Consider the following 16,194-nt stretch of genomic DNA (forward strand, 5'->3'; position numbering starts at 1 on the left):
TTCATTTCCTTACGGACTTCATTACAGCTTGCATTTGCCCACACTGCAATAGTGATGCACAGCGATAGGTCAGCCTCTCCCAGGTACTCATGTTCACCATGACCTGCTGGGCTTTGTGAGCTCTGCCAGAGAAAACAAGCATAGACACAGGAGCTTACTTGAGAAATGTAAGTTATTTCAATGTTAACACTAAGATGTGTTAAATATTACATTTACATTTTAGGTAATATAGTATGTATCCAGCCTACATCTTGCTATAGTTGTACTGTTTGAGGACAGCCCTGGTTTATACAGCACACAAGGCTGTGTGCCGTTCATTGTCACTCTTTTTTGCTGTAAATTGACATTTTTTACAGCTGCTACACCTGAACAAAGGGTCAACTGAGGTCATCATCCAGGCGTGTATGTGAAAGCAGATCTCTCTCTCTCTCTCTCACACACACACACACACACACACTAAAAGAAAACAGAAAGCACTTAAAACTACCCCTAAAGGGCTCTTGCCATTGTAACGTGACCTCTAGAAAGCATGCAATATTATTCTACATCTCACGTCACGTGATATGACGCAACATCACCAAAAACCTACTACAATAGGTTGAAGTGCCTGAGGGTTAGGAATGGACACACCAGTCATAATACATTACACTTCTAACATACTGGACAACACATGGCAGTTGGAGGGCCTTTTTTCAATATAATTCACATTAAAATCCTACTGTATGTTTATTACCTCTTTAAGACCATTTGGTTATAGAGCCATTAACCTAACAAAGTGACCAATAAAAGCACAGCTCTGATTGGTCTTTGATGTAGATATCTGGCATCCAGGGTGATGGGTGGGTCATATTGGCGCTGTGCTTATTCACAGTGTTCCCATAGCAGATGTCTGAGAAGCTGACCTGGAACTGAGAGAACTGTGGAGTCAGCGTGGTGGCTTAGGTTACTGACCTGAGAGAACTGTGGAGTCAGCGTGGTGGCTTAGGTTACAGACCTGAGAGAACTGTGGAGTCAGCGTGGTGGCTTAGGTTACTGACCTGAGAGAACTGTGGAGTCAGCGTGGTGGCTTAGGTTACAGACCTGAGAGAACTGTGGAGTCAGCGTGGTGGCTTAGGTTACTGACCTGAGAGAACTGTGGAGTCAGCGTGGTGGCTTAGGTTACTGACCTGAGAGAACTGTGGAGTCAGCGTGGCGGCTTAGGTTACTGCCCTGATCGAACTGTGGAGTCAGCGTGGCGGCTTAGGTTACTGACCTGAGAGAACTGTGGAGTCAGCGTGGTGGCTTAGGTTACTGACCTGAGAGAACTGTGGAGTCAGCGTGGTGGCTTAGGTTACTGACCTGAGAGAACTGTGGAGTCAGCGTGGTGGCTTAGGTTACTGACCTGAGAGAACTGTGGAGTCAGCGTGGTGGCTTAGGTTACTGACCTGAGAGAACTGTGGAGTCAGCGTGGTGGCTTAGGTTACTGACCTGAGAGAACTGTGGAGTCAGCGTGGTGGCTTAGGTTACTGACCTAGTACCTGACAAGAGTACAACCTAAGAAACCTCTGGATAGATCCCCAAGAGACCACCAATAACAGGAGAGATGATCTGCCCCTGTTTGCACTTCACACACATCAAGTCTATTTGTCATTTGCACAGGATAAACATGGTACACAGTACAATGAAATGCTTACTTGCAGGTTCACTCTTGACAATGCTGCATAATAAGAATAACAAATAATGAAATAAAAATCAGTAAATTTTCCAGAAATATAAATACAGGGAGGCACTCAAACTCATTTACAGGAGGATATTTACACGTGACGGGGAGGGGGAATGGACACACACACACACACCCCATACACCACACCACACCATACCCCACACACACACACACACCATACCACACACCGTACCACACACCATACCATACCACACCACACCATACCACACACACACACACACCATACCACACACCGTACCACACACACCATACCATACCATACCACACACACCTTGGTTGGAGGGCGATGTAATGTAGCAACTATCCCCAATAGCACTCTATTCCCCATGTAGTACATAGTAGTGCATGTAGGGTCCATAGGGCTCTGGTCAAAAGTAGTGTACTACATAGTGAATAGGGTGCTATCTGGGATGCACACCCTGTTCCCCTCCCCTCGTCATCAGCCACACTGAGCCCAGGCTCCACGTGGGGGAAGCCAAGCCAAGCGCACACTGATCACATCACCATGGCATCATCAGCCTGTAGGCTAGGGGGCCGTGAGCTCAGAGGGCTGGTGCTGCTGTGCCAGGTGTTCCTGCTGCTGCTATAGCTGTACACACACACTGTATACACACACACACACACACACACACACAGTATACACACACACACACACACACACACACTGTATACACACACACACACACACACACACACACACTGTATACACACACACACACACACTGTATACACACACACACACTGTATACACACACACACACTGTATACACACACACACACTGTATACACACACACTGTATACACACACACTGTATACACACACACACACACTGTATACACACACACACTGTATACACACACACACACACTGTATACACACACACACACACACACACACACACACACACTGTATACACACACACACTGTATACACACACACACTGTATACACACACACACTGTATACACACACACACACTGTATACACACACACACTGTATACACACACACACACTGTATACACACACACACACACTGTATACACACACTGTATACACACACACACATACACACACTGTATACACACACACTGTATACACACACACACACTGTATACACACACACACACACACACACACACACACACACACACACTGTATACACACACACACACACACACACACACACACACACACACACACACACACACACACAGTATACACACACACACACTGTATACACACACACACACACACTGTATACACACACTGTACACAAACACTCACACACACACACACGTGAGAGCGTTTGTGCACAGCAAAATGATCTTGCAGCTGCCTCTTTAGAGTAGATGTCATCAACAAAACACAGTGGTACACACACAAAACACACAGGGGGAAAGGTCTGCTCTGCTCAATGAATCAATATTCAACTCAATGCCCTGTTTTCACGTGGTGGTGCCAGTGCCCCATCTACTCCCCTCTAAACACATTGTCACATTCTCCCAGCCCATTACCTTTTATGACAACCCCAGGGACATTACAAAGTTGGATGGCCAAGCCTGGCACTTTAAAGAGACCTCTCTGTCAGTTACTGTGACTGACTGACTCTCAGGACATGGGTCAGGCAGCTCAGATCACAGACTCAAGGTCAGGATTGTTATCAAGAGTGCAGAGAGAGAGAGATCAGTACAGGAATTCTCTCAGAAGAAGTGTGTTCCACACCGTGCTGTTTCTTTAGTGAGAGGATTTGTTCCAGTCTGATGATTCTGGAACATCAGCACCCACCAACAGGACACATGGCCCATAAAGTACACTGACTTCACTTCTCTGTGTTACAGAAACTAAGTGCTCCACATTAGCATTCCATTGACCAGCCCGGCACCACTTAGCAATAGCTGAAAAGCACATTGAGAGTTGCAAGGCCGTACTTTTTTGACTGTTACCTCAGAGCACACTTAGTAACATAAGAGACACAGATATGCATTAAGAACACCCTGATGACCCCTAGTGAGAGTGGTGACATGTAGCGCTGCTGGGGAGGAAACTAGGGCTGTGTCACAAATGGCACCCTATTCCCTATATAGTGCACTGGTCAAAAGTAGTGCACCACATAGGGAACAGGGTGCCATTTGGGACATAACCAGTGTCAGTAACCTGTTCCCTATGCTGAACTCTAGCCTGAGGTTTTTGAGATATCAGTGGTAGAACTGAAACCCAAGAAGAGACAGGCCTCAGTCACCCATATTCCCCACTGACTCTGGAACATTCCCCTCACCTGAGATAACCGATTAGGTTCAGGGGCCATGTCATGTGTCAGGCCATAATGACCCCTGGGCATACTCCAAGGCAGCATCACTTTCTAATAGCTATAGCTGCTGCTGCTGACAGCTGCACTTACTGCATTAAGCCCAGCGAACACCTGACAGGTAAAGGTTTCAGTATATGGAGGAAGAATGGCACAAGAGATATTCTTACTTGTTTTCTGACACAGGCACACCATTCCTATGTGTTGTTTGGAGAACAAGAGAGGTCAAAACTGAGTGGGAAGAGATGATTTTCATCATCCATTCATTGTCTTATAATCCACAATGTTTCATCTTCTTATCTTATGAAACAACCCACAGCACGCAGACTCCAGAGTGACTCAGTCTTCTCTTCATGTTGAGATTGTTTATATATGTGGCCTCAGCTGCTAAAAATAGACATTCATCTGTAAAGTAAATGTCATCCACAGGTCATTATTATTATTATAGTGTATGCATTCCAATGGAAGACACGCAAGCATCTTTCAAGTGTTTTCATTTAATTGTTACTACTATGTAACACTAATTAGGCTGATAATATATGTTTTGTAAAGTAGACATAATCATGGGCCATTTTTGCCAGTTCAGTTCCACCCTGGTACTTTTCATATGGCTAAATAAAGAGCTTACTAATGATGGCAGACACGTCCCCTGAGGCCATTGCTCAGGATCCACACCACTGTGTGTCTAAATAATGAAAACAGAAGGGTCCAATATCTTTAGATTACAGAGTGAATAAAAAACAGATTATCTGGCCCAGTCCATTCTAATCCCCACTGGCACATGTGTGCGTCCCAAATGTCACCTTGACCAGGGCATTGTACCATTTGGGACGTAAACCCAAGCCCAGTCTTTGACATCACCGTTTAGCCCTAAAGTTAAGACCTGGGTTCTGCCTGGAGTGCCACGAGGGCGGGGTTTGCAGTTTTGGGACTTTTTCTGTTGGTTCATTAAGCCAGGAAAGCTCTAATAGACACAGATAAAGTATTTGCAACCCAGGTCTTCACACCACACCACACCACGCCAACCCAGGTCTTCACACCACACCACGCCAACCCAGGTCTTCACACCACACCACGCCAACCCAGGTCTTCACACCACACCACGCCAACCCAGGTCTTCACACCACACCACGCCAACCCAGGTCTTCACACCATGCCCAGCTAACCCTTTCATCTGGTGCAAAAGACAGTAAATCATGTCTGAAAAGAGATGGGTCTCTCACACCAACTAGATACAGTGGCGGAACAATCATGCTCTTTTTAGCTCAACCAGTACAATGACGGTGATTCAACTAGAACACAGAAGTGTGTCTAAAACCCCTCCCATACGTTTCCTTATTCTATGACCCCATGACAGAATGCTGCTCACACCATGACACACCAACATGACTGGAGGAGGATATATATTCTGAGTAGTAGACAGTTGGCTACTACTTTTATTGCCCTGGCCACATCTGCAGTCCTCGTGCCTAATTGCAGTATGCCTAAGGCACGTTCACGCAGATGAGCAGGGACCCTGGGTATCTTTCTTTTGGTGTTTTTCAGAGTCAGTAGAAAGGCCTCTTTAGTGTCCTAAGTTTTCATAACTGTGACCTTAATTACCTACCGTCTGTAAGCTGTTAGTGTCTTAACGACCGTTCCACAGGTGCATGTTCATTAATTGTTTATGGTTCATTGAACAAGCATGGGAAACAGTGTTTAAACCCTTTACAATGAAGATCTGTGAAGTTATTTGGAATTTTACGAATTATCTTTGAAAGAAAGGGTCCTGAAAAGGGGAGTTTATTTCTATGGCTGTGCCCATACCTGGATTGATCTAGTCCAGACAGATGGTTTATGTAGACACAGCAAACATCCCTGAGATAAATCTAGAAGGTGACATTAAGTAGGGTGGTACTACGATACCAGATTTTCTATGGCAAAAAATAAAACAGGAATTAGACTAAACTCTATGGTCCTATAAAACCCTACTTTATGTAAATCGTGGGTGCTATAGCTTGCAAAATAAACAAATGTGACTATAGGTGTCACGATCGTCGTAAAGGAGAGTAGACCAAGGCGCAGCGTGTGAAACGAACATGACTTTATTTAATTAAAGTACTAAATACAAACAAAACACGACTCGTGAAGTCCACGGTTACACTGACCGAATAAGGAACAAGAAACCACAACACAAAGTGAAAAGACCGATAGTTAAATATGGCTCCCAATCAGAGACAACCAGCTGACACTCGTTGCCTCTGATTGGGAGTCACTCAGGCCAACATAGATATACAAAACATAGACTTACACACCCTGGCTCAACATAACATAGTCCCCAGAGCCAGGGCGTGACAGTACCCCCCCCCAAAGGCGCGGACTCCGGCCGCGCCAAACAACCACAACAGGGGAGGGACCGGGTGGGCACTCCGCCTCGGCGGCGGATCCGGCTCCGGACATGACCCAGGCACGGGTTGTGCTGGACTGACGACGCCCACCCCTGGCTTGATGCATGGAGGAGGAACGGGCCGGACCGGGCTGACGAAGCGCACCCCTGACTTGGTGCGGGGAGCAGGAATGAGCCGGACCGGGCTGACGACGCGCACCACTGACCTGGTGCGGGGAGCTTGGATGGGCCGGACTGGGCTGGCGACGCGCACCACAGACTTGGTGCGGAGAGCAGGAACGGGCCGGACAGGGCTGACGAAACGCACCATAGACTTGGTGCGGAGAGCAGGCACGGGCCGTGCCGGACTGACGACGCACACCACTGGCTTGGTGCGGGAAGCTTGGATGGGCCGGACTGGGCTGGCGACGCGCACCACAGACTTGGTGCGGAGAGCAGGAACGGGCCGTGCCGGACTGACGACGCACACCACTGGCTTGGTGCGGGAAGCTTGGATGGGCCGGACTGGGCTGGCGACGCGCACCACAGACTTGGTGCAGAGAGCAGGAATGGGCCGGACCGGGCTGGCGACGCGCACCACCGACTTGGTACGGAGAGCAGGAACGGGCCGGACAGGGCTGACGACGCGCACCACAGGCTCGGTGCGAGAGGCAGGAACAGGCCGAACCGTACTGGGGACACACGCCACTGGCCCTATGCAGGGATCAGGAACGGGCCGGACCGGACTGGTAATACACCCCAGTACCTCTCGCCGTGCCTCTACACTTTCCCTCTCCTCTGTGACCAGTGGCCCCCTTAACCTGGCGGCCTCCTCTTCACACCCGCTGGACCGCTCCATCGCGGCCTCCTGCTGCCCCGTCGTCCACGTCGTGAGCCCCCTAAAAATTTTCTGGGGTTCTCTCCTCCCCCGTGGACCAGGCCTCCCTAGCTCTCGCCAGACTCTCGATCCATTGCTTCATAGACCAGCCTCTCTCCTCTTCACTTAGCGTGGCCCAGCCGAAACTCCTACTCCCCTGATCCAAGGTCCTTCCTCTCTCCTCTTCACGCTGCTTGGTCCTGTCTTGGTGGTTTCTTCTGTCACGTTCGCTTAAGGAGGAGGACCAAGGCGCAGCGTGTGAAACGAACATGACTTTATTTAATTAAAGTACTAAATACAAACAAAACACGACTCGTGAAGTCCACGGTTACACTGACCGAATAAGGAACAAGAAACCACAACACAAAGTGAAAAGACCGATAGTTAAATATGGCTCCCAATCAGAGACAACCAGCTGACACTCGTTGCCTCTGATTGGGAGTCACTCAGGCCAACATAGATATACAAAACATAGACTTACACACCCTGGCTCAACATAACATAGTCCCCAGAGCCAGGGCGTGACAATAGGTGACAACATCATGCTCTTTGTTTCTAACATTAGGACTGTTTTCTCAAGAAATTAAATACGCTTCATGCTTTGTTTCCTTGCCACAATACTTCTGAGTATCGCGATACTGGTATCTTGACAACACTAAAATGAAGGTCCGGGAGACAAAGGCTTCCTCCCCACCAGGGGTTGTATTGTGTTTTATGACCTTAATGGGTCATATGTCATATGATAGCCAATGACCATCTCCCATCTGGTGCTGAGTGGTTACACCCTGCCCCCATGCCACAGACACTCCCTAGACATAAAATCAATACAAATCCATAGACAGAGCTTCTCAGAAAGGTATCGTGATCTCAAAAGATATTTCCCTTCAACCCTCTCGTTAATTGCACTGTGGACCAGGGTTGGGGTCAATTCGAATTGAAGGCAGTCATTTCAGTGATTTGAGTTTAAAACCCAAAATTGAAAAACATTTGACATAAATAGCTTCTCCTTTTCAACTTACTGAGGTCATTAAAATTAGATGCCCCTTTTTCAATCATTGAATTGGAATTTCAGTTTACTTCCTGAATTGACTTCCTTCAATTCAAATTGAGCTCAACCCTGCTGTGGACTCAAAGACACAGCAGGCTATTTCATGGAGGAATTACACTCATAGAAACCACACCCCCTGAAGACACGGTCAGCTGTTGCTTTAAGTCATGCTGCAAAGTCTCCTAGTGATTCTGAATGAATCTGATTGTGTCAGTTCTAGAGAGATACAGGATCAGGATCAAGACATCAGCACTGCCTGTCAGGGAACTGATTTTGGACTATGTACCTGACATGGCATGGTTTCCTTTTATCCAAATGTTGAATAGATATGCACACAAATTAATTTCATGCAGGGAAGGGAACAATAACCTACTGCTCTGGAGTCGTAAAAAAAATGAAATAAATGGATGTTATTTGGCGGGTCATGGATCAGCTCTCGGAACAATTCTATTCATGTGGGTCGTGTTGCGGAGACAAATCTGTCCTAATGTCGGATATCGGGTGGGGCTAGGAATCGACGTGGCTGGCGTAGGGCGGGTGCGGCTCCAAACAACTGACCCGTGCAGGACACTACCTGGCAGCCAACCAGGTCCTGAGTGCACTGTGGGGGAAACTCTCCAAAGCGTCACAAGGGCATTGTGTTTATCTAAACAAGGGTCACGACACACTAGAGAACAGCTGAACACAGTCACAACCACTGTGATTATTATTTGACCCTGCTGGTCATCTATGAACGTTTGAACATCTTGAAGAACGATCTGGCCTTAATGGCCACGTACACTTATAATCTCCACCCGGCACAGCCAGAAAAGAACTGGCCACCCCTTAGAGTCTCCCGAGTGGCGCAGTGGTCTAAGGCACTGCATCGCAGTGCTAGCTGTGCCACTAGAGATCCTGGTTCGAATCCAGGCTCTGTCATAGCCGGCCGCGACCGGGAGACCCATGGGACGGCGCACAATTGGCCCAGGGTAGGGGAGGGAATGGCCGGCAGGGATGTAGCTCAGTTGGTAGAGCATGGCGTTTGCAACGCCAGGGTTGTGGGTTCGATTCCCACGGGGGGGCCAGTATGAAAAAAAAATAATCATAATAAATGCACTCACTAACTGTAAGTCGCTCTGGATAAGAGTGTCTGCTAAATGACTCAAATGTAAATGTTAGAGCCTGGTTCCTGCCTTTCTAGGGAGTTTTTCCTAGCAACCTTGCTTGTACATCTGCATTGCTTGCTGTTTGTGGTTTTAGGCTGGGTTTCTATATAAACAATAATATTATATGTAAAAATTGATTTATAAATACATTTGATTTGAAAACACTCACAACACATTGTGACAACATTATTGACCTCTTCTGATACCACTTGTGTTCGTCTTTCAGGACTAAATGTGCCTACCAGTCCTCAAATTAGACAGATACTGGCAACTAGAAGGATATAACATAATGAGTTCCTAAAATGATAATCTCAAAGTTTTCAATTGACTCCGAGACTAGCATTGTCCCATATATGATGGAACAATAGTCAGTGAAGTTGGCTGAATAGAAAAGCACATACAGAATAAAGCTACCCTGAGACCATTCCACTAACAAACACAAGTTATCTTGATTAACAGACATTCACTTAATAAATTATATACATACAGTTGAAGTCGGAAGTTTACATACACCTTAGCCAAATACATTTAAACTCAGTTTTTCACAATTCCTGACCTTTAATCCTAGTAAAAATTCCCTGTCTTAGGTCAGTTAGGATCCCCACTTTATTTTAAGAATGTGAAATGTCAGAATAATAGTAGAGAGAATTATTTATTTCAGCTTTTATTTCTTTCATCACATTCCCAGTGGGTCAGAAGTTTACATACACTCAATTAGTATTTGGTAGCATTGCCTTTAAATTGTTTAACTTGGGTCAAACGTTGCGGGTAGTCTTCCACAAGCTTCCCACAATAGGTTGGGTGAATTCTGGCCCATTCCTCCTGACAGAGCTGGTGTAACTGAGTCAGGTTTGTAGGCCTCCTTGCTCGCACATGCTTTTTCAGTTCTGCCCACAAATGTTCTATAGGATTGAGGTCAGGGCTTTGTGATGGCCACTCCAATACCTTGACTTTGTTGTCCTTAAGCCATTTTGCCACCACTTTGGAAGTATGCTTGGGGTCATTGTCCATTTGGAAGACCCATTTGCGACCAAGCTTTAACTTCCTGACTGATGTCTTGAGATGTTGCTTCAATATATCCACATAATTTTCCTTTCTCATGATGCCATCTATTTTGTGAAGTGAACCAGCCCCTCCTGCAGTAAAGCACCCCCACAGCATGATGCTGTAACCCCTGTGCTTCACGGTTGGGATGGTGTTCGTCGGCTTGCAAGCTCCCCCTTTTTCCTCCAGACATAACGATGGTCATTATTGCCAAACAGTTCTATTTTTGTTTCATCAGACCAGAGGACATTTCTCCAGAAAGTACAATCTTTGTCCCCATGTGCAGTTGCAAACCATAGTCTGGCTTTTTTATGGCGGTTTTGGAGCAGTGGCTTCTTCCTTGCTGAGCAGCCTTTCAGGTTATGTCGATATAGGACCTGTTTTACTGTGGATATAGATACTTTTGAACCTGTTTCCTCCAGCATCTTCACAAGGTCCTTTGCTGTTGTTCTGGGATTGATTTGCACTTTTCGCACCAAAGTACGTTCATCTCTAGGAGACAGACTGCGTCTCCTTCCTGAGCGGTAAGACAGCTGCGTGGTCCCATGGTGTTTATACTTGCATACTATTGTTTGTACAGATGAACGTGGTACCTTCAGGCGTTTGGAAATTGCTCCCAAGGATGAACCAGACTTGTGGAGGTCTACACATTTTTTTCCTGAGGTCTTGGCTGATTTCTGTTGATTTTCCCATGATGTCAAGCAAAGAGGCACTGAGTTTGAAGGTAGGCCTTGAAATACATCCACAGGTACACCTCCAATTGACTCAAATGATGTCAATTAGCCTATCAGAAGCTTCTAAAGCCATGACATCATTTTCTGGAATTTTCCAAGTTGTTTAAAGGGCACAGTCAACTTAGTGTATGTAAACTTCTGACCCACTGGAATTGTGATACAGTGAATTATAAGTGAAATAATCTCTCTGTAAGCAATTGTTGGAAACATTACTTGTGTCATGCACAAAGTAGATGTCCTAACAGACTTGCCAAAACTATAGTTTGTTAACAAGAAATTTGTGGAGTGGTTGAAAAATGAGTTTTAATGACTCCAACCTAAGTGTATGTAAACTTCCGACTTCAACTTTACATTCCAGGTCTCTGTCTGAACCTGACTATGCACCTAAAAGCATTTCAGTATAATTACCTTACGAGTAAAGTGGACTCCCTCTAGCAACACTACAGGACCACCTGAGGTCAGCACAATCTATTCAATTTACTGTCACGTCTACAGTAGGCCTAAATCCAATAATGTCTTCCACTGACCCTCACTGGAAACAAACAAACACATACTGACCCATAGTCAGACACTTACAATCAATTGCTTTTCCTACTAGCACCTGTGTTGCATTCCAAATGCCACCCTATTCCCTATATAGTGCACTACTTTAGACCAGAGCACTATGGGCCCTATAGGGAAAAGGGTGCCATTTGGGACACAGCCCTGATATGAGGAAAAACAACCTCAACAGGGACACCGGTCTGACCTGATGACCAAGTAGCCTAGAGCTACTTATATCACCAGAAAAACAATGCATTGAGCTAGACACCATTACCCTACCTGACTATTAATAGCTAGCTGAACTCAAAATGGCCATACGTAGTTTTTCAATGTTTTTCTTTCCTCCGCCAGCTCATTCCGAGGTCTCACACTTTCCACAGGAACTCTGGTCTGCTGTCTCTCCCATTATATTTCAGGGCACGTCTCCAACGTAATGCAACTCTTTGTTAAAAGTCCCCTTAAACTTACTGAACAAAGGAGAGCACAGTGGAGAGGAGGCATTATGGGATCACCTCAGAGCCCTGCTTCTGTTGACTGCCTCAGTCACACACAAACACTTTCTGAGGAATGGTAGTGGGATGGGATGGGGCACACCTTTATCTGTGGCTGTGTAGAGTCTTACAGTGAACAAACTGCTCATTTTGCTATGATTAATAATCACTTTGTGTCCCCCACTTGTCCCCCTACCTTGTTTGGCATGGAATAAATGTTGTGATGAATCTGTCTTACACAAGTGGGGGAAGAGGTCAACTAGAAATTATACCTGCTAATTCTAATTGGGCCCTCGGACAGTGTTATGCTGCCAGCAGCCAACTACTACGACACTGGGCCTACATTTCCCAACAACTAGAGGAAAAAGGTTGTCCCTCCTGTTCAAGCAGTCAGCTGTGTGTTGAGCAATATTTGAAGCTGCTGTCTGTAGCTGTGATTGGGTAGAAAGACGGAAAGTGGGATGTCCATTGCCCCAACAAAACAAAAGCTTTATTTACAAAGGAGAGGCCAAAGAATGGAGCGGAGCTCAGAGCCCCTGCATGCCTCATTCCAACAGGAGACTCAGACACACTGTTGTGAGGCAGGCAGTTAATCAGGAGTTACTGAAAGGAGGAGTCTCCATGTCTTTCTGCCATGGCTAATGCTAGCTAGTGTTCCTCAGGATATCAACTATCAACATTAGAAAAGCATGCATTTATATTTCCCACGTGAATGCTTGTCAGATTAGACAGAAAATGTGATATCATTTGAACAAAAAACACTACAACTGTAGAAAACATTTATACTAGGGATGAGTGAATTGTTAAAGAAATATGTGGTCATCTGGGGGGGTTGCTTTGCTTCACTTCTTTGAATGACGAAACTGCCCCTTTATGCATGTTGCACAACTGGTGAAAAAAGAGGATCAGGATATTGATGTTATTAGGCAGAATGAAGCGGATGTAGTGCTTGATTGACAGCAGAAATAGATATGAACTGTAAAGCCACAGTAAGTGTAGGTTACGTAGGTAGTAGGCGTTCAACTAGTAAAACATGCTTCATAATTACTGTATGTAAGATTAGAGAGAAGTGACTGCAAGAGCGAGAGTGGATCCTCTTTTTTTCATCAGTCCATTAACCATGTCTATGCCTCAGCTGTAGGCAGGTTAGAATAGGATAGGCCAAACAAATCTAGCCCAACACATTTGCATTAGCAGGATTGGACTGGACATACAGACAACATCAACCACCTAATTATAGTGAGTGATACTGGTTGCCATAAATAGGAGTAGAGAGAGAGAGAGAGAGAGAGAGAGAGAGAGAGAGAGAGAGAGAGAGAGAGAGAGAGAGAGAGATCTTACAACGCCTGGATAGTCATCAGCTTACCATATCTGTTATAGCAATCTGGTGCCCAACAGCACAGTTGATGATGTGGCACACAACTATTGGTTGATGCATGCAATGTCTGAGCAGGGGAACACGACCAAGCTCTCCAGGCCTTCAGACCAAAACACACAGAAGAGCAGAAGAAATCACTCATGCATCAACAGGATGAGAAAATGCAAGAAACCGTAATAAGGCCCGTCACTTTTCCATAGAGATTGTAAAATTAGTAGGAAAGCAATGGACCCATGTGTCCCTCAAAAGCCTCTCCAGTGAAAAATAAATAAAACACATCACAGTGGGGTCAACAAACTATTTCTAAGAACAATCTATAACCCCATCCTAATGCTCAGCTGTATGGTTGGTTATACAACCCAACATCTCTCTCTCTCTGCTGCAGGGAATGGGACGGCACAATTATTGAGCTGCTCGGATGCAATCTGTTAAAACACAGGGATTACAAATCACGCATGGATGGCATGGCCCCGGCTGATCCTGAGTAGACACACACACACAGTCACTAGAGTATCGGCTGCTTTCACTTTCAGACACCAGGATGTTTAGTAAGGGCACCTACGTTGTGTTTCACACAGCTGGCCTGAGTCACACTCAGCAGCACAAAGGGCAATAGAGCATGATTAGGATTATGACACACATGATTATGTTTGAACTTAATGTAGCCTTGAATATTAGATCTCAAAGTGCCAGCGTATCAGATGGAAACACAGCCACAGACCCAAGTGCATAGTCACTTTACCCCTACCTATATGTACAAATGACCTCGACTAACCTGTACCCCCCCCCACATTGACTCGGTACCGGTACCCCCTTATTGTATTACTTTTATTTTATTTTTTTACTTTAGTTTATTTAGTAAATATTTTCTTAACTCTTTCTTGAACTGCATTGTTGGTTAAGGGCTTGTAAGTATGCATTTCACAGTAAGGTCTACACGGTTGTATTCGGCGCATGTGACAAATACAATTTGATTTGATTTGAAGTGTGTGTGTGATAAAGGAAGGTGTCATTGTGATACAAAACACAATGTTCCAAATGTTTAAAAACACCTTAGGAATGAAATAGCCTAATAGGGAATTTGTGATGGCCTATGTTAACAGGCAGATCATGTGCCTTCTCAATTACTTCATTTATAGTCCATTACTTCATTTATAGTCCATCGTGGCCCTCAAGAAGAGGACTCCCAGTCCACCAGCCACTGCGTGAGAAACTGACCAAATATTCCTTAGGCAATAGGCCTAAGTGTTTGGTTCAGTTAAACGTTAAGAAAGCTTTAATGTAATTGAACCACATTAATCTGCTTGGTATAAGAAAGCTTATTAAACCCTGTCTCTAAATACACGGCTTTGATTTTGCATCTGGATTTAAGGAGGGAGAGAGATGGGAATAAATTTCACATCATCACGTTCTACTGATCAAGAAGATGGGGCACTCTCGTGCAGGTAAAGTAACCTGTCAGAATGTCGGTCAGTGAGCGAGGGGTGTAACATAAGGTGTGCATATGCGATGACACTTACCACGTGAATAGCGATAAAGAATCCTAATTCATTCAGGTCGTTGTGCAGAATTAATTGTTTCCTTTCAGTCGTATGGCCTCAATTCATTCAGTCGCCAATTGTATTCCGTCGTGGAGACCACCCGCTTTTCTAAAATATTGTCAATGGAACTGTTGGTCTATTTTGTAGGAAAAATACTAAATAGCACAAAAAATGTAAGTGCATGAACAACCAAAGACAAAAAAACTGTCGCCGTCGTTTACATTTGGGGAGAAAACTTCTGAAGCAAATGTAGCCTATGGATGAAAGAAAAGTAGCGCACGCAGCATGCTACGTTTCCTCTTCTTGGTTCGTTCAGCATCCGCGTTTAGCCTACACTGTCTCAGAGAAGCCTCCAAGTTACGCCGAAAAATCTGAAGAGTGCAGTACGATAACACAGAATCGGATTCGAGTAGATTGAATCAAGTTGGAAATGTTGTACAGAAAGCCGGGTGTGAGTGTGTCCAAAATCCACGCTGCTCGCTACGGTGTCACACTCCACTTGAACGCATCGAACATGATGACATCACTTTTCTTACAGCTGGAGGGTGCTATAGCTCTCGAAACCCCTTCTTATTATCTGTAGGCCTTTCAGCAGTTAGCTTCGCACATGGTTGGCTGTGTTTGAACTACAATTCCGACACTGTGTTTTAACGTTTAGAAGCATCACTAATCATTGCTTGCAAAACGATTTTCAAAATATATGCTGATATGCCCCTTATCTTTTATATCAGCGAGAAATAATATTTCAAATAAAAAAAGATACTTAGCCTACTGCACAGATCCATAAGCTGTGTGTGCCAGTTGACGAACTACACTTCCTCCACAGTTACACTTACACACAGGTGTTCTGAGTACGCTAATTAGCACAGGTGGCCGCCTATGTCTTCTGTCTGTCTTCTGTAAACAAGCGATGTAGCATGGAGATATGGTCATGTGGGAACACTAAACATAACCCTATAAAGTATGGGGGATTTATTATTTTTATAATTGATGGGATGA

General features: G+C 45.2%; 1 long non-coding RNA gene across 1 annotated transcript; it reads right to left on the reverse strand.

Moving 5' to 3' along the window:
• Positions 1-12,896: 12,896 nt before the first annotated feature.
• Positions 12,897-15,798, reverse strand: LOC121542633. Its single transcript, XR_005995954.2, has 3 exons — positions 15,175-15,798; positions 13,643-13,754; positions 12,897-13,164 (listed from the first exon to the last, which is right to left on the reverse strand). It is a non-coding gene; the product is annotated as an uncharacterized LOC121542633 (long non-coding RNA).
• Positions 15,799-16,194: the final 396 nt, after the last annotated feature.

Source organism: Coregonus clupeaformis, chromosome 28 (genome assembly GCF_020615455.1).
Source record: "Coregonus clupeaformis isolate EN_2021a chromosome 28, ASM2061545v1, whole genome shotgun sequence".
Taxonomy (NCBI): domain Eukaryota; kingdom Metazoa; phylum Chordata; class Actinopteri; order Salmoniformes; family Salmonidae; genus Coregonus; species Coregonus clupeaformis.